Source organism: Terrapene carolina, unplaced genomic scaffold (assembly GCF_002925995.2).
Source record: "Terrapene carolina triunguis isolate 2854851 unplaced genomic scaffold, T_m_triunguis-2.0 Scaffold66, whole genome shotgun sequence".
In the NCBI taxonomy this organism is placed as follows: Eukaryota; Metazoa; Chordata; order Testudines; family Emydidae; genus Terrapene; species Terrapene triunguis.
This window is the reverse complement of record NW_020664417.1, coordinates 95,346,403-95,366,612: the sequence shown is the minus strand read 5'-3', so window position 1 is coordinate 95,366,612 and position 20,210 is coordinate 95,346,403.

Below are 20,210 nucleotides of genomic sequence, written 5' to 3'. Positions count from 1 at the left end.
ATCTGGGTAGTGTCATATCCAGTGATGGATCACTGGATAATGAGATCAATGCACGAATATCCAAAGCAAGCCAGGCACTTGGCTGTCTGCGTGTCAAAGTTTTAAATCACCACAACATCCGGATGTCAACAAAACTGCTTGTGTACAGAGCTGTTGTTCTTTCATCTCTTTTGTAAGGGTGCGAAACATGGACACTATATAGGCGTCACATCAAGCAGCTCGAAGCATTTCACATACGCTGCCTCTGCAACATCATGAAGATCCGCTGGCAAGACAAAGTGCCCAATCTCGAGGTCCTCGAGAAAGCCCAGATGACAAGCATCAAAATGATGATCATGAAGTCACAGCTATGTTGGACCGGTCATGTCAGCCGCATGGATGCCAACAGAATCCCCCGCCAGCTTCTGTATGGTGAGCTCTCCCAGGGCATCCGGCATATAGGTCGTCCACGGAAATGTTACAAGGACACCATCAAAGCCAATCTGCAGTACAGCAGTATCAAACCTAGGGACCTTGAGGACGCCTCCAGCGACAGAACACAGTGGCGTGCAACAGTCAGAAATACCTGCATCGCCTTTGAGGAAGACCGCTGCCGGCATCTACAAGAGGCACGCCAACGACGTCACAGAGCATCAGCAGCGCACAATCCACTGACCGCGAACTTCCCATGCACCATCTGCAGCAAAATGTGCACCTCTAGAATTGGCTTGTACAGTCACCAGAGGGCACACCATAAGACCAACAACTGATGATCTGCACAGATTTGTCGTCATTCGATGGACTACCAAGAGACACTAAAAATTGTGAGATGCTCACTTACCAGAGCACAAAGGACCATATAAGTACCTTAGATAGATAAATCTCACTCCTCCTGAAACCATTCCCTGTTCTTTTAACCTCTCTCCCAGTCTTTTCTATTCCAAGGCTATCAAATTCAGACTATTTGGGGGAACAAATTCCGAAGCTGTGGGTTGCTAGCAGCTCCATCCTTTTATGCAAAAAAGTGAACAGACAATGAACACCTGTGTATATTTTTTTAATCATACTCTAAAACTCTACAGCAGGATATATTTCTTGTTAGAGGGAGGTCTGGTAGCACACACACCCTTGTATTAGGTAGTTCATTTTCCATTATAAGATGCCTGTTTTCAGTTGATTATAAATTTGCCAAAGTTTAACTATTTGGGATGAAATTTTCTATGTGGGGTGTCATTCTCATTTTGGGGGGGACATTTTAGCCAAAATGGTTCAGCTGTTTCCAAGAATGAGGTTAGGGAAAATCAGTTGTTTTGCCAATGTTAAAACATTTTTTGGATGCCTTTATTTGAACAGCTCTAGGACCCCCAGGCTTTGGAGCAGAGACTTGAAATTTAGCAATGAGGTGGCCAAGTTATAAACCTTGCACAGGTTCAGTAGAGACTTCTTCAATTTTAAATCTTTGAAGATTCTATCCTCACTGAGCATGTTCCATCCTCTCACAGCGCCTAGTGCTGACCAGACTGCGCATGCACCATTGCCACAGAGCAACTGAGTATGCTCCAGCCTAGGGCTCCAGGGGCTCCAGCGGACTTTCACTGTAATTTCTGCTCCCAGCTGATCCAGGCCCGGGTGGTAGCAGACAGTGAAACTGAGAGCAAGGAGCCTGTCCCTCCTGTGCTCTGAATGATACCTTCCTCTGGCTGGCACCCAGACAACGTATGCATCTTTAATAATATTAACATTCCACAGGGATCCTGCGGGGATGTGTGTGTGTGGGGGGAATGTGATCATGTCATCAAAGACTGTATCATGATGCATATGCACAAGGGGACTGAATTAAGGTTACACAGGCCACCTTAATTCTGACATTTCTCAACTTTTAAGCACCTGACTTTGCAACCTTAAATGTTCTTTTAACATCCTTTTTTTGGTGTGTGTAATACATTCTATAAGGCAATTTAAGAGTTTTATAGAAGGGATCCTATCCTCTATATCACTCTCTGCAGGTGTTCATAGTGATTGCTACAGAACTCTGTTGAACTCAGGTAGAACCCGATTGGTTGGATCCCTGTTGAATTCCATAGGGCATTCCCAGAACGGATAGGGATGGCAGGAAAAGGTTTAATCTCCTTTTGGAATGACTATGGTTACTTGCCTTTACTGTCCCTATGTGCAGGACAATGTGATGAAGCCCTGTTACTTAGATACCAGCGTGTGAGCTAGAGAAACAGATTTACATGGGGTAGAACTGGCTGGAATTTTCCAGCTGCCAATTAAAAACAAAGAGTGTTGGAGTGTCAAAGAGACAATCGGAAGGAGAAGGTGTTCTTAAAATAATAACAATAACAGTGACTGTTAAATAACAATTCTCCATATCGCATTCATCGGGATATTTTCATTTACGTTATGTGCCCAGATGAATGCATAAAACTCATTAGACAATAATGATTAAGGCCTTGATGGATTCTTGTCTAATTGTGAGTATGAGGGAACATGGTTGTACTTTTTTGCTTGATGGGTTGGCTGGAAAGGTGCTGGATTGACACCTGTGGCACCCCCTGTTCAGTGTGTTCTCAGTTGTCCTTGGCCTGTTAGCTTTGGGACAGAGAAGCTGGATGCTTATGTTTGGCACTTACACCATTTCTATCCCTTTGGGAAAGGCCAGCAATTCTCTTGCAATAACCACCCAAAACATGCGGAAGTGGTCAAATGACTGTAAAATAATAATAATTAACAATACTCTACACCTTTGTAGCAACTTCCATCCTAATTGTTGAAAGTGCTTTAAATCTATCCGATAACTTCACAAAACCTCTGTCAAGCAAGTATTATCTCATTTTACCGATGGGAAAATCGAGGCAAGGAGAGGTTAAGACATTTAAGATTTTGATGCTTGTAGGTTTATTTTGAGCAAGGACATTAGCATGAATTCACAGTAGCCTTGTAAATATGTAAAATATGTAGTTAGTAGAAGGGAGATTGCTTACTTTCCTGCTATGTGCAACAGAAAGCTTGGTTGTAGTGCATGAACAGCTCGTGATCTGTGTAGAGACTGGTTCCCAGAAATTAATTAACAAATCATAAAGTGTGTGATACAATGCAGAATAGAAGGAACGTGTGGCATCTGTTTTAGAATGTGTATATATGCTGATTAATAATTATAATAATTAATACTTTGGATGTGTTGTATACCCTGTACTCACCCCTATTTGTGAGTCTGACCCGCTCTGTGTAGTTTGATTGCATGCCAATAAAGAAACCTCAGTGACTAGTTTGGAATCAAGCTGAGTTCTTGGGAACCGAGTGGATAAGGTCTCGGAAGTCACTCCAACAATGTTAGCACCATAGAAACAGGTAAAAAAATATATTAAGTGCCTTGCTCAGCTTCATATAGGAAGCCCTTGGCAGTGCTGGGAATGTAACTCAAGTCTGACTCTTAGCCCATGCTTAAGCCACAAGACCATTCACCTTCTCTATCTTTCCACTAGGGGAGACAAAGTGTCTCATACCCCATCATTCCTTTCTCATGCACCCACCATTGTGGTTCCACATTTCCCTTAGAACTTGATTTCCCCTCAATGTGGTGGCACTCAGCACCTTTCAGGATCACACCTCTAGGCACTAGCACTGTATTAGGCTGCAAAAATCAACTGATCCAAGTCTGAGGTCCTGTCCCTTACTAAATTCTGTCTGAGGACAGTCTTAGGTCAATGGAAATTGTCATATGCAAAGAAAAATCTGCAGTACCTGGAATGAAATAAAGCAGAGCTTTCAGGAGTAGGGTCAGAGATAATGGGACTGAAATTATGTATCATACAATCATAGAAGATTAGGGTTGGAAGAGACTCAGGACATCATCTAGTTCAACCCCCTGCTCAAAGCAGGACCAACGCCAATTAAATCATCCCAGCCAGGGCTCGGTCAAGCTGGGCCTTAAAAACTTCTAAGGATGGAAATCCCACCACCTCCCTAGGGAACCCATTCCAGTGCTTCACCACCCTCCTATTGAAATAGTGTTTCCTAATATCCAACCTAGACCTCCTCCACTGCAACTTGAGACCATTGCTCCTTGTTCTGTCATCTGCCAACAACTGAGAACAGCCTAGCTCCAGCCTCTTTGGAACCCCCTTCAGGTAGTTGAAGGCTGCTATCAAATCCCCCCTCACTCTTCTCTTCTGAAGATTAAATAAGCCCAGTTCCCTCAGCCTCTCCTCATAAGTCATGTGCCCCAGCCCCCTAATCATTTTTGTTGCCCTCCGCTGGACTCTTTCCAATTTTTCCACATCCTTTCTGTAGTGGGGGGCCCAAAACTGAGTGCAATACTCCAGATGTGGCCTCACCAGTGCCGAATAGAGGGGAATAATCACTTCCCTCGATCTGCTGGCAATGCTCTTGCTAATGCAGCCCAATATGCCGTTAGCCTTCTTGGCAACAAGGGCACACTGTTGACTCATATCCAGCTTCTCGTCCACTGTGACCCCTAGGTCCTTTTCTGCAGAACTGCCACTTAGCCAGTTGGTCCCCAGCCTGTAGCAGTGCATGGGAGTCTTCCGTCCTAAGTGCAGGACTATGCACTTGTCCTTGTTGAACCTCATCAGATTTCTTTGGCCCCATCCTCCAATTTGTCTAGGTCACTCTGGACCCTATCCCTACCCTCCATCATATCTACCTCTCCCCCCAGCTTAGTGTCATTCACGAACTTGCTGAGGGTGCAATCCATCATTCATGAAGATGTTGAACAAAACTGGCCCCAGGACGGACCCCTGGGTCACTCCACTTGATACCGGCTGCCAACTAGACATTGAGCCGTTGATCACTAACTGTTGAGCCTGACAATCTAGCCAGATTTCTATCCACCTTATAGTCCATTCATCCAATCCATATTTTTTTAACTTGCTGGCAAGAATACTGTGGGAGACCATATCAAAAGCTTTGCTAAAGTCAAGGTATATCACATCCACTGCTTTCCCCATATTCACAGAGCCAGTTATCTCATCATAAAAGGCAATCAGGTTGGTCAAGCATGACTTGCCCTTGGTGAATCCATGTTGACTCTTCCTGATCACCTTCCTTTCCAAGTGCTTCAAAATGAATTCCTTGAGGACCCGCTCCTTGATTTTTCTGGGGACCAAAGTGAGACTGACTTGTCTGTAGTTCCCCAGATTCTCCTTCTTCCCTTTTTAAAAGATGGACACTATATTTGCCTTTTTCCAATCATCTGTAAGCTTCCTTTTTGTGTTTAAACTCACCGAAGATTTCACTGTTAAGCCAATCTGGTCGCCTGCCATATTTGCTATTCTTTCTGCACATCGGGATGGTTTGTTCCTGCACTCTCAATAAGGTTTCTTTAAAATACAGCCAACTGTCCTGGACTCCTTTCCCCCTCATATTAGACTCCCAGGGGATCCTGCCCATCAGTTCCCTGAGGGAGTCAAAGTCTGCTTTTCTAAAGTCCAGGGTCCGTATTCTGCTGCTCTCCTTTCTTCCTTTTGTCAGGATCCTGAACTCGACCATCTCATGGTCACTGCTGCACAGGTTGCCACTGATGTCTACTTCCCCTACCAATTCTTCCCTGTTTGTGAGCAGCAGGTCAAGAGCACTGCATTTTCATTATTTATCCCAACTGATTCCTTTGATCACATCAGAACATTTCCACATAATGGGAAAACAGGTCTCAAAAATCCTCAAGACAAATTAAAAAAGAAAAATCCTTTGCAACAAACAAGCATGGGAGATTCCTGGGGCCAGATCCCCAGCTGGTTTGATTTGAAGTCAATGGAGTTCTGATAATTTACATCAGCTGAAGATGTGTCCCTTGCCATGTAACAAAACTGACTTTAATGGGAGTTGAGGATGCATTGTCACCTCACAGGAGCAGCACTAGAAGTTTTGGTATGGCCAAATCTCAATATTTAATCATTATTAGGATGTTTTGTTCAATTATTATCAATATCTGTGTTACAGTACCATCTCAGGACCCGAAACACGACAGTCACCCATTGCGTTAGGTTAGGAATAGACACACAGTAAAAAAACAGTTCTTGCCCCCGAAAGTGCATGCGGTCCAAGTTTGAGATACAATGCAAGAGGTGGGTAAAATAAACCAAGGAGCTAATTCCTCAAAGTACTTAAGCATGTGTTTAAATCCACCCTGTTTCGCAAAGCACTTAAGCACATGATTAAAAGATAAGCACATGTTTAAGTCCCATCGATTTCAATATGGCTTAAATCTGTCCTTGAATGTCCTTCTGAATAGGAATGCTTTCCTGAATCAGGGCCCGGCAGGGGCAGGGAATGTAGTAACAGTCAAGCAAAGCTTTATATTTTTGTTCTGATTGTAATGGCCAGTAGTTCCGATGCTAGGGAAAACAGTGATGTTGAGTCGATCTATTCTTTTGTAATAGGATACTGCAGCTTTTCTCTTTCTTTTCTCTAATTTATTCACCTCAGATTTGAGTTGAAAAAGCATCAGCCTGTACATTTTGTTTTCTCTATCTCTGAGTTCTCTTTTTTGCCTTCCAAAGGGAGGAGTCTACAGCTCATGAACCTAAACTTAAGGCAATTAATGGGGATTACATTGTAATTCCTTGCCTGGCCTTTGCACAGCTGTTGCAAAACTGACTTTATTGTCCATGCAAAGTCAACTGCATTAGGACGAACTCTTGTTAGTCTGAGGGCAAATTATCCAATCAGTCTGATTAATCTGGTTTTATAGGACCAGCCAAGAGCTTCCACTTTTCTAACTTCTAAGAAGTTTTTTAGTTAGAGTCTTGATTACTCTCTTCCTTGATAAAACACATTTTTGTTTTATCCCAGGAGAAATTATTTCTCCCATCAAGTCTTTCACAAGGGGTGGGAGGGGGGGAAATTTTAATGCATCCTTGCAGAAAGTATGTGAGTTTTCAAGGCCAAGAAAACACTCCCAGCCCCCAGCCGGGGATAAGCAGCAGCACAACTACTGTGTTTTACAAGGCACATGAGCTGGAAAGTAGATCAATTTAGCCATCCCTGCCAATTGTTCCTCATTTTGAGACATCACACATTTTAGTCCACATAGGAAAGCCTTTTCCAGGTATGTTTATTGCATTGCAGACAATGCCTAGTTTAATTCTTCGGACTTTGAATAAAGCTTTGCATTTGTAACTATTTTATAACTTTGCCCGGGAGAAAGTTTTTGTTGGCTTTCTTAACAGTGAACATCAGTTAATTTAGTAATGGGGGTTTGGGGGAATCTGAGCTGTTTTTTGCCTGGCTGTGGATAAATGCTGTATGTGCATGTGTTGTGAAGGGAATTCTCACGGGTGAGCATTGCATGGAGCTTCGGAGAACATGAGCTCACTGGGAAGAGGCTTTGATACTGTCAAAGGAATTTTGCATCTTAGGGCATGTCTACACTACCCGCTGGATCGGCGGGTAGTGATCGATCTATTGGGGATCGATTTATCGCGTCTAGTGTAGACGCGATAAAATCGATCCCCGATTGCTCTGCCGTCGACTCCAGAACTCCACCGCGGCGAGAGGCAGAAGTGGAGTCGACGGGGGAGCAGCAGCGGTCGACTTGCCGCCGTCCTCACGGCCAGGTAAATCGACCAAAGATATGCCAACTTCAGCTACGCTATTCGCATAGCTGAAGTTGCGTATCTTAGGTCGACACCGCCTCCCCCCCCCAGTGTAGACCTAACCTAAGGGCCAGACCCTCAACTAGTGTAAGTCAGCATAGCTCTCTTGACATCATTGGAGCTTGGCTTATTCATGCCATCTTGGGATCTGCCTCTAAATCCTTGTAAGTGATAGAACTGATAGGGACAGCGTGTCTTCACAGGAAGGTTAACATTCTTGTCTGTTTCCTTCTTGCACCACCCTAATAGGGCCAAGACTCTGCATAAAAAGGACTTGTTCTACAAACAGGTGAGGCAGTCAAGGGACAGAGTCTTCAGCCCCATGCTCGGTGTCTGGGAAGCCTGAACAAAGTTGGGTACGGGGAGGAGAGGCAGTGAGGGTCCATTGTGACCCCTCCCAGAAAAGCACTGCATTGTCCTTACTCCATTTTGCACAAGGGGTGTCCATTGCCCCTCTGGACACTTTTCAGTCCCTGGACTCCTATTCCGCAGAACATTATTATTTCACTGTGTTAGGGTCTTGTAGGAGTGGAGCTGAATGAATAATTCCTTTTGCATGTTGTTTCAAATCAACCTTGTCTTTAAACGTTATTGCAAAATGACATTTTGTATAGAAAATGTCATTTTGAAATGAAATGTTGAAATAGTTTATTTCAGAACTGTTGAAATAGACTCAGACTTTAAGGACAGAAGGGACCAGCATGATCATGTAGTCTGACCTCCTGCACATCGCAGGCCACAGAAACTCACCCACCCGCTCCTGTACTAGACCCACAACTTCTGTCTGAGTTACTGAAGTCCTCAAATCTTGATTTAGAGACTTCAGGTTACAAAGAATCCACCATTTACTCAGCAAGTGACCCAGACCCCATGCTGAAGAAGAAGAAATAAGAATGCTAGGGTTTCTACCAACCTAACCCGGAGGAAAATTCCTTACCAGCCCCAAATATGGTGACCAGTTAGACTGCTGAGCATGTGGGCAAGACCCACCAGCCAGACACCTCAGAAACAATTCTCTGTAGTACCTCAGAGCCCTCCCCCTTTAGTGTCCCATCTCCAGCTGTTGGAGATGTTTGCTAATAGCAGTCGTGGGTGGGCCATGTGCCATTGTAGGCAATCTCATCATACCATTCCCTCCATACATTTATCAAGCTCAGCCTTAAAACAGGCTAGGTTTTTTGTCCCCATTACTCCTCTTGGAAGGCTGTTCCAGAACTTCACTGCTCTGATGGTTAGAAACCTTCATCTAATTTCAAGCTTAAACTTATTGATAGGCAGTTTAGATCCATTTGTTCTTGTGTCTGCATTGACCCTTAACTTCAGTGGATTTGTTTGTTTGTTTTTTGTTGAAAATTACACCTCTACCCCGATATAACGCGACCCGATATAACAAATTCGGATATAACGTGGTAAAGCAGTGCTCCGGGGGGGGGCGGGGCTGCGCACTCCAGCGGATCAATGCAAGTTCAATATAATGCGGTTTCACCTATAACACGGTAAGATTTTTTGGCTCCCAAGGACAGCGTTATATCGGGGTAGAGGTGTATTTGATAATTCGACCCAAATTAGCTAATAGTTTCAGTGCTCAAAAAATGCATTTTTCAAAGAATTTACTATTTGCCAAAAAACTTCATCCAGGTCTACTTGTGAGCTTACTTATGGCCTGTTTCATAGCCCACTGAGAGTCTTCCAATTGACTTCAGTGGCCTTTGGATCAGGATCAGAAGTGCTACAGGATTTGGGTTTCTTTGCAGTCCTGAAATACTGCAGTGCTCACAACAATAACAATGTACTTGGTTCTGTAAGGTGGCTTGCATTAACGAAACGCAAACAGATTGATCAAAAATGCACAAGGGTACATAAATGGTTGTGCAATTATACTTAAGACTTACAGCACCTGGCTGTCCCCTCACACCTATCTTATACTGGTTTCATTCTATTGACTTCAGTGGAGCTGATATTGATTTAGTGAAATGAGATCAGAATGAGGGCCATGTACATTAGAAATTTTACTGGAAGTAGTTTGGAGGTAAACATGTCAAGCAATCTGTATAAGAAAGTATCAGTCAGCAAAGTTAGTTCTTAATGTGGGACTTTCACAGTAATTTTAAAAATGGGAGGGAAAGTTACTTACCACAGGTCTGGAATTACATGAAATATGAATCAGTGCAAAATGTGTCTGCTGTCTTTTCTTGCACTCATTCAGTCAAATTCCATTTCCCAGGGAGTCCGTGGTTTCATTTTGTACTCAAATCCCAAAGTAACAAAGCTCTACTCATCTTAAATCAATTTAAAATATTACTTAATGCCATGTGTTTACTACACTGGGGAGAAAACATGTCTGGTTATAATGCTATTAATGTTTCAAACACTAATCACAAGTCTTGCCTGAAGACATTTTTTAAATTGCATGTAAATGTTATACGAGAGGAAATTTATATTGAACCACATCATTAATTTGCAATTACAAGAAGACTATACATACACAAATAAATATTCAGCTTGTAATAAACCCTATTTAATATTTGATTGACATTTTTCCCTGCCAAAGTCGGGCGTAGTAATCTCTGAACAGGGTCATCACGAAATATAGCCAGTTATTTTTTAAAAGAAAACTCAATTATTAAAACCCAAAGGATGCACAAAGTCTTCAGTCTTGAGCATGAATTGTTACTGTGCCAGTGGGATGGGTCCTCCATATATTGTGTGTCCACTACTGTCCTCTTGTGTCTATCCCCACAATGTCCCTCCCTCATTATATTCTACACACAATACCCATCATGACTCAGGTCGATTTAGATGGGAGGCTCTTAGAGGTAAGGACTGGCCTTTATTTTATACGTATGTAGTGCCTGGTACAATGGGACTCCAATCTTCATTGGGGTTTCTGGGCACTAATACAGTGAAACAGTGGCAGACCATATGTGTGCTGCACTTTTATATGTGCCTCTTAAGATCTTGGCAGATAAAGCCAGTGATCTAAGGAAGTGACCCAAGATCTAAGCAAGCAAGATGGGATGGCTCAACTCTTCTCTTCTGGAAGAAATGTGTCATTCTCTACATGAAAGTAAGAATACAAAGTATAGTCCTTCAATATGACATGCCACCTAGAAAGCTGGAATGCCAAGAACTGAATTCTGCCATCTTCACTTTGAATATAACAATCAGGGCTCCCAGTTATATGGGTGTCATCTGAGTTGGTTACAACATGCTTACAATTTATACTACAGGCAGGCGCTAACCTAAGCATATTGAGATATTGGTCTGAAAAAGTGCTATGTGAGTGCAGAGCATTATTATCTGTGGTGCACCGGCTAAGTGAGCTGGGGAAGCAAGCTGGCAATGCACCTGTCGACAATACGTTTGAGAAGTGCCATCCAGTCTACTGCTTTTATCCTACCAAGTCCCCACAGACTTTGAAGCTCAATATAAACTTGCCAAAGGTTTTGCCCATGATGCTTATTAACTAAGGATCATCTCCACCCGCTGTAAATCAGAAGGACAGCTAGTTTTGACTTACGTGCATCTGAAGAAGTGAGGTTCTTACCCACGAAAGCTTATGCTCCCGATACTTCTGTTAGTCTTAAAGGTGCCACAGGACCCTCTGTTGCTTTTTACTAGTTTTGACTGCTTCTTTTTGCATGCTGTCCATGCTTGCTGGGACATTATGTATAACAAGATTTCCCCCCCCCATCCCATATACGTACAGTGTGTGTGTTTGAACCCCCCAGTCCCTTAGATCCAGAGTGGTGTTGGATTGCTACATTTAAGTGGGCTTATTCCTCTGCAAGATTAAAAGAAGGCTAATTGTATTTCTATGGGGTATTTTTCCTACATAAGACTTGTAAGGACAATTCTTCTAGTAATTCAAACCTCTAGAGCAGTGGTTCTCAACCCGCGGGCATTGGGCCGCTTGCAGACCAATCAGCACAGAGCTGCGGCTCACATGACATCCTCAGGGCCATACAGGTAGTATATATATTGTGTGGATGCAGCCCACAATGGTAAATAGGTTGAGAACCACTCCTCTGGAGATGTCTTGGCAATCAGAGATATGTGGCAATCAGGTGTTCATGCTGATGCTTTTAGATCTTTTACTTGCTTTTGGCACCATTGGTCATGAGTTGTCGTTGACTTGCTATAGTATTTGCGTTTTTAAATACCGTCCAGGCCTCGTATATCCAGGGAGAATTGCACTTTTACGGTTGTATAAATCAAAGCTATCCCAGCTGTACTCTGTTAGTTTCGAGGCAATTTAGGTTCTTATTCATGGGATTCAACTGTCAAGAATTGCTACAAGGGAATGGCACTTGCCCACACCAAGTTTCTGTGACTATTTCATTTGCATTGGAAAAATCCCTCCACCAGCCATTCTCCATCGCAGAGCGTGGACTGGGGACGTGTAGCAGCTCTGTTGTACCCCTTGCTCCTGGCCCACAATGTGGGGAAGCACTGAAACATCACCACCGTCAGTGCAAACTCTACTCTCTCCATTTTTTTCCAAGGTGCTGATTCGATCATGCAGTTATAATTGTTGTTGTTGTTTATATTACAATAACTAGCGGTGCCAATTGAGCTCAGGACTCCACTCCACAAACACTTTCTGAGAGAGAGTTTTTCCCCCAAAGACCTTACAATATAAACAGATAAATGGTTGGAGGGAAACAAAGGCACAGGAAGGTCCTCCAGCAAGTCAGTGGCAGAATCAGGAATAAAGCCCCTGATCCAGTGCCCTAGCCACTGCTGCCACTCTGTGCAGATTTACACCCCCATGAAAACCTCTTGCACATGTAAATCTTTACACAGGAGCGGGACAAGAGGCGTATGTGCCTGAATTGTATTTCTTTGGCCTGGTAGTTGGTGTTCATCACCGTGACTATCTAACCGTGTGTGTCCTGGCACTCCGACATTACCAGAGAATACATACAAAGGGGCAGGGAGCATTCATTTTATTGCAGTGCCCAAGCACAAAGGGATTTAGCACTTCCTAGTGATGTGGGGGGGAAATATTAGAAAAATTAAAGATGTAGAGCACAGCCAATCAGGGCCTGTTTGTAAAATCTCATGAGCAAATCAAACACATGATAAATAAATAAAAGCCACCCACGTAGTCCATTGTGCAGCAGTAGTTGAACATATGCTCTCAGAATTCCTTGTCGTGCAAAAATGACAGCTTCTTGGTCTTAGAAAACAGACGCTACCGGGACGCTGCCGGAGGCACCATGAACCAGGCTGCCATGCCAAGCAGAAGGGCACCCTACTGAGAATGAATATGCTAAGGTTCAGAGGGAATAATATGATTTGTTCTTTCACCTAAGATGAAATAAAAAAAAAAGACAGGCGAATTTATGCCATTTCTGAACATTTTTATATCTAATTTTAAGGGAGATGCTTCAGGAAAATACTGTCTGATTTGAGTTAGTCCATTTTTTACTGATGTGAGTAAGGCTGAAAGGCAAACATGGAATACTTGCAAATAAAAATATGTTTGTAATAAGGAATATTTGGTGCCCCTTCTTTGCAGGAGAGATTGTAGGGTTTGAGCAGGTGGCTGTTGCTGAAGGAGCAGGGAAGCCATGCTGCAGCGGGAAACCCCAGGAGGAAATTTAGCTGACTCAGCCAGAATTCCTCCAGAATTCCCCCAGGAAACTAGCATATGCATTCCATGAGACCAGAGTGTGCACCTTCATTTCAGTCAGCTCGCTCAACGGGCCAGTGCAGGGGCAGCTGGAGATGTGGCCGCAGTTTTGCTGTGATGGGGGTCAGCCAATTTTCAATTAGGCGCTCCTAATAAGGAGTGATGGGGTCAGCCAATTTCCCCTTTCTTTTATCTTTATAAGTGGGAGGGTTCAAACCAGTCAATACAGAAGTGGGCATGGTGCAGAATGAGAACATCATTTTCATGCAGAGAAATGTCTGCAAAGAAACTGCAAATCCGTCTGCTGTTCAGAGGGATTAAGCAATTCAGTATAACTTACTGTGGCAAGAGTGTCAATTTTAGAATTGCTAAAAGTTAGGCCATGTCTACACTACAAAATTAAGTCGACCTAACTTACATCAGCATACAGCCACCACAGTGATTACATCGCTTGCACATGTCCACACTTTGCTCCTTGTGTCAGCGGTACACGTCCTCACCAGGAGCGCTTGTACTGTCAGCGTAGGGCATTGTGGGATGGCTCCCGAAAGCCAGTAACAGTCGGCGTAAACAACGCAGTATCTACACTGACACTGTGTCGGTCTAACTACATCAACCCTGACTCTACATTGCTTGTGGAGGTGGAGTTAAGTTAGCATAGAAAGGCAGTTACATTGGCAGGAATGAAATTTAGGTGCGGACGTTTCCATAGTTAGGTCAACGTAAACTGCTTTGCATTGACCTAACTCTGTAGTGTAAACAAAATCTTAAATAGTGCAATATATTTATACTTTGAAAATGTAATAAGAAATTACCAGTTACTTTGTGGGTTTCACCATCATGTCAGGTGCATTAATAAATTTGCAAAGGAGATTGTTTGGATACTTGATAAGCATGTACTACATACACAGAACATACGTTCTATTTTATTTGTAAAGCCTGTGAAATTAGAAATGTGCTTTTAGGTCTGACTCACTTTAGGTCTCAACAGTTTTAGACAAAAGATTATATTGATTTCTAATAAACTCTTAAATGGTTTAAATGTGTGATAGCTTGCAGAGTTGGGGACTGGGGTTTTTGTTTTTTCTTTTATTTTTACTAACAAAGTTTTGGTTTCTCAAATCCAGAAGAATGAGACCCAAGTCTTTGGGTTACTAGCATATAAATCAGCTTAATTAAAGCTAGTGAATAGAAGAGACAGGAAAATCCTGGCAGTAAAATCGTCAACTGGTTAAGCAGCCAATTAAAGTCAAGCTGAATTCCAGAATCAATGAAAAGAGCTTAGTGTAGAGTTTAAATCTTAAGCTAATGAAAAAGAGAGCATTTCCCACTGCTAGAAAAAGAAGATTAAAAGTTAATTAACATAGACAGTCAAAAGGCTTGTATTTAATGCAAAGTAAAAAGTTGCCCAACAAGGATGGGCAAATGCTGAGTTTTATAATGAAGAAACATCAGACTAAGATCACAAAGATGGCTTTAGTGTCTTATATGTATTTCAATGCTTTTCTTTGTTGACTGGGTGTGTTGCATCACAAATAGAGGCACACTTCCCTCATCTAAATCCTTTTAAATAGTGCTTTGTCATTCTGCCAGGCTACATAATAGCAAACCTACATTGATCCTGTGTTTCAATGCAAATATGCCACAGCACTTGGCAAACTATCTAGCTAAGAACTGCTTTGATCACCGCTGTCCTGCAGCCACCTTGGCTACTGAATAGCAACAACCTGCAGTAATGCAGAGCAGAAAGGGAGGAAGAGAACTGCATCCAATTGCTTCTGCAAGGGAAGTTTAAATAGGCAAACCATAACTGCACAAGTGAATTTGGCCTAGGGCGCTGAGGTTAACATCCCTACAGACGCAAAAAGTGCCAGGAGATTTTACAATGATAATGTGTGGTTAGGACCTCATCTTCATGTCTCATCTGAAAGACACCACAATGTGCTATAAAACTAGCCAAGCTCTTATTTCTCCACTGAATGAGAGAGAAGAATGCCACCTAATGAACTATAAGAGCAATTCCTGCAGCACCACGGGCTTTCTTTCCCATACAGGAACTGAACTGGCTTATCCTATGAGATCTTACTCTGATCAGTAGTTCTGATGACCCAGCTACTGGAATAATTAAGGGGTATGACTGCTTATGGATCATGATGTTGCTGAAGCGGATTTCAACCATTGTTGTTATCTATAATGACCTCCCTTATTGTGTTGAGTCATGATAAATGTATACTCTCAAATGTCTGGTTCACATAGGCAGAAACAAGCACACCACTCCACTTTAACCAGAGCAAATCATTGTAAGGAATAGATGAGAGCATCTGTCCACTTTGTCCACCACCGTCAGATGCTCCACATTATAGCAGTCACAGTTATGGGGCTAGTTGCACCTCTGTCCTCTTTCTGGTCTCTGAGTGCACCCACTCAGGTGTTTGGCCTCTTGCCTTTACCTGTCTCAGGGTGGAACCTCACCATTCTTCCACTCTTGTGATATGTCTACGCTGCAGCTGGGAGATGTAATATCCATTATGAGTGGACATACTAACACTCTCCCTGATTGAGCTGGCATGTTTAAAAATAGCAGTGTGGCCATGCTGGCTTGGGATAGCCACCTAAGTATGTACCTAGGATCTCAGACAGGGCTATACTATATAAATGATTGGAGAGTGCTAAATAGCGAGGAGGACGGATCCAGAGCAATGTGGATTGCTTGCTAAGCTGGGTGCGAGCAAATAATAGGCATGTTAATATGTATAAATGTAAAATTATACATCAAGGAGCAAATAATGTAGAAGATACTTACAGGCTGGGAAATGCTAATCCAGGAAGCAGTGACTCTGAAAAAGACGTGGGGATCCTGGTGGATAATCAGCTGAGCATGAGCTCCCAGTGCGGCACTGGGGCAAAAAGCGCTAATACAATCCTTAGGGGCATACACAGGGGCTTCTCGAGTAGGAGTAGAGAGGTAATTTTACCTCTGTATTTGGCACTGGTGTGACTGATTGAAATACTGTGTCCAGTTTTCAATTCAAGAAAGATGTGGATCAGTTGGAGAGCTCAGAGAAGAGCCATGGGAATGATAAAAGCATTAGAAAAGGTGCCTCGTAGTCAGAGACTCAAGGAGGCCAATCTATTTCACCTAACAAAGAGAAGGTTACGGCATGACTTGAGGGAAGGTCATAAGTACTTATGTGAGGAATAAACATTTTGTAATAGCCTCTTTGATCCACAGACAAAGGTGTATCAAGATCCAGTGGGTCGAAGTTGAACTTAGGCAAATTCAGACTGGAAACGAGGCACACATTTTTAACCTTGAGGGTAATTAACCATTGTTACAGTTTACCAAGGCCATGGTGGATTTTTTGTCACTGGGAACTTTTAAATCAAGATTGGATTTTTTTCTAAAAGATATTCTCTGGGTCAAACAGGAATTAATTCAGGGAAGTTCTATGACCTGCGTTATGCAGGAGGTCAGACTGGATGATCACAGTGGTCCCGTCTGGTCTTGTAATCTGTGAATCTATAAACCAAGAAGGTCTTATGGAAATGAAATAAGGTTCCACAGAAACTGCTCTGTGAGCCTATGGGATTTGATAGAGTATGAAAACTATGAAAGAACTATTAGCATCATCTTTAGAATTATGATACATACAAATGCAATACATTTCCATAGGGTGGTTTAAAATGTCTATACAATGGTTGGCAATGTTTATTACCTTCTATAGGGCCTTTTGGTAAGTCAGTGGCTAATTATAAGAGGGAAGAAGGAAGGCACAGAAGATGTAAATGAATTTAACCATTCTCATTGGTCACATATTTAAAATGCAGAGGAAGTTCCTGGGGGCACCTGTTCCTTTGAGACAAACTGACCCTTCCCTGTACCCTCTGATTTTCAGATTCACAGCAACTATTCAGATACACAAGGACTGCCACCGGATATAGGGCCTGATCCAAAGTCCATTGAAGCCAATGGGAGTTTTTCCATTGATTTCAATGGGCTTGGGATCAGACCCCCACAATGCATTGCACAGCAACTACAGATCAATATAACCTGGCCAGGAACAAGCACAGTGATTTTCTTGATGATTAGAAGTGCCTTTGCTGTACTCTGCAGTGAGTGGGCGAGAGCCTATCATGCTGTCTTTAACCTTTACTCCACAGCTGCCTGGGGATTAAGAGCCGGCAGGGGAGCCATCAGGCATTTGTGGAATGGGTCTGTATTTGAAGGAGATGGCGGTGGGAGTGGTAAGATATATAACTCAGTTTCTGCCACAGGAAGTTCAGCAACCGCCATTAAACAGCTCGACTGGGAAGCAAGTTTCAACCACATCTTCTGTTTCTATATAGCTTTAATTGCCTCCCATTAGAAAGAAAAACAGCAAGCAAAGTCGTTGGGCCTCTGGAGTGAATGGCAGTGGTGTAAGGGCCACTGTGACCCCAGTATTAAAATCCCACTGGAAGATGGTTCTTAGTCAGAAAGTCTCTTGCTGAAGTTGAAAAACTCCTTAAAACTTCTAATGCGCATTTGCCTGCAAATTGAAAGATTACCTAAATCTCTCATGCCACCCAGTCTCCTCTAATCCCCACAAGTGAGTTATTTCCTGTTAACTAAGGCTGTGTCTACACTGCAGCCGGGATCCACGCTCTGAGATCGATCCACCTGCGGTCGATTTAGCGGGTGTAGTGAAGACCTGCCAAATCGACAGCAGATCTCTCTCCAGTAGAGCCCTGTACTCTACCCCCAACGAGAAGAGTAAGGTAAATCGACGAGAGAATTTCTCCCATTGACCCCCCGCAGCGTAGACCCCGTGGTAACTGGACCTCAGGTACATTGACTCCAGCTACGTTATTCATGTAGCTGGAGTTGCATAGCACAGGTCGACTTACCGCAGTATTGTAGACATAGCCTGAGGCTTCTCTCCAGTCAACACATGGCTCTATTCTCAGCCACTCTTGACTTTTACCATTCACTAGGCGGCATCAGGTCCTAGGAGTTATTTTGGAGAAGTTCTATGGCCTATGTTACACAGGAGATCACAATGGTCCCTTGAAATCTCTGAATCTTTCTTTCCCTTCATATCCCGGTCTTCACAGCCCGCTGTTTCGGGAAGCAAGGTTGGAACAGCCTTTCTGGTTAATACTCATTACTCTCCCTGAAGCACAGCACTCCCGTGTCACATCCGCATTTCACTCAGGAGTGACTGCACTGTGCCCATGCCCTGAATAGTAGCAAAATATCTCTGCACAGGTACCATGGCTAGCAGAGGTGCAGTAGTAATAAAGCTGATGGACTCCCTAGGTTGGCTGCTGGTTTACAGGTCTCCCCGAGAAGCAAGAAGCAAGCTATGCCATGACATTTTGCCTTCCTTTTAAGAACAAACATTGAACTAGGTAACTCTGCTCTGGCCAAGCTGTGGGAGGCATGGGGATGGAGCAGAGATAGCAAGAGTGCCTCTGGGCCATGTTTGTGGCTTCCACATCCTGGGGCCAGCCAGAAGGCACAGCTAAAGGCTTGTCTACACTTACAATACCCCTGACTCGGATATCAGACCCCTGTAATGTGTATATGCATCCCAGGCTGACCCCTAAGGACAGGCAAGGCCAAACTGGGGTTTGCACCAGTTGAGAGGAGGCACAAATGTCTATTATCTTATTCAGTGCAAACTCCAACTAAGGCCCTGGGGTGGGTTTTCTACCACGTACATGGGCTGAGTAGGTTAAAAAGGACCAATTAGCTGCATAGGCTACACCTGGAGCAGAGCCAGGGATGGATAAAGCCTAACTGAAGATGAAGCCCAGCTTGTCAGGGCAGGCTGGGTTTGTATGAAGACAGGAAATTGAACGCAAGAGGGAGCTGCCAGGGGGAACTTTGCTTGGGAAACAAGCTGTATTTTGTTTATTACATCGTAGAATTTAGCTGACAATTTGATTGATGGTGCATGAGGCAGAATCATGCCTAGCTCCCTCTCCCACATCTGTGTTATAACATCCCAGGTTCGGACTGCTGCAGGGACTGAATCCATGAGCTCTGAATCTAAAAGCACGAGACACTATTGCTTGAGCTAAAGACTATCATCCTTGGCTTGCAGGTGGTTGCAAACTCAAATCTTTGTGCAATGTGTAGCCACTAGAATAGAACGAAGAACCACGTTGCATCAGTCTGAGGTATGGCTTCATAGTCCAAAAGGAATAAAACCGTCTGTGTGAGCCAAATCATCCCCTCCCAAGGTGATCTCATAGGATGCATGCAGGGGTCTGAGAAACTAGGAGGTGCCCAGTGTGCCTTCTGGAAGAGGCAGTATGCTGCACCCTGCAAACCTCACCCATCAAGAGTCTGATTCTGGGCTCACTTAATCCAGTTTTATAGCCATGTCCCATTGTCGGACATGGAGTTTCTCCTGATTTACATCAGTGCAAGAAAGAGGAGAATGTGGCTTCAGAGCTACCAATCTAACTAGCAAGCTAAACATGCAGTTTCCTACAAATCCATTTTTCAAAGGCATAGGGCTTGGGAGACTTCATAAGAAAGGAGTCCACCACAGAGCCCTGGAATTTGCAGGAATGACCCATATTTGCTACACTGTTCCCCTCACACATAGATTCATAGACTTTAAGATCAGGGACAATTATGATCTTCTAGTCCAGGGGTAGGCAACCTATGGCACGCGTGCCAAAGGTGGCACATGAGCTGATTTTCAGTGGCACTCACACTGCCCGGGTCCTGGCCACTGGTCCAGGGGGCTCTGCATTTTAATTTAATTTTAAATAAAGCTTCTTAAACATTTTAAAAACCTTATTTACTTTACATACAACAATAGTTTAGTTATATATTATAGACTTATAGAAAGAGACCTTCTAAAAACGTTAAAATGTATTACTGGCACGCGAAACCTTAAATTAGAGTAAATAAATGAAGACTCGGCAAACCACTTCTGAAAGGTTGCCGACCCCGGTCTAGTCTGACCTCCTGCACA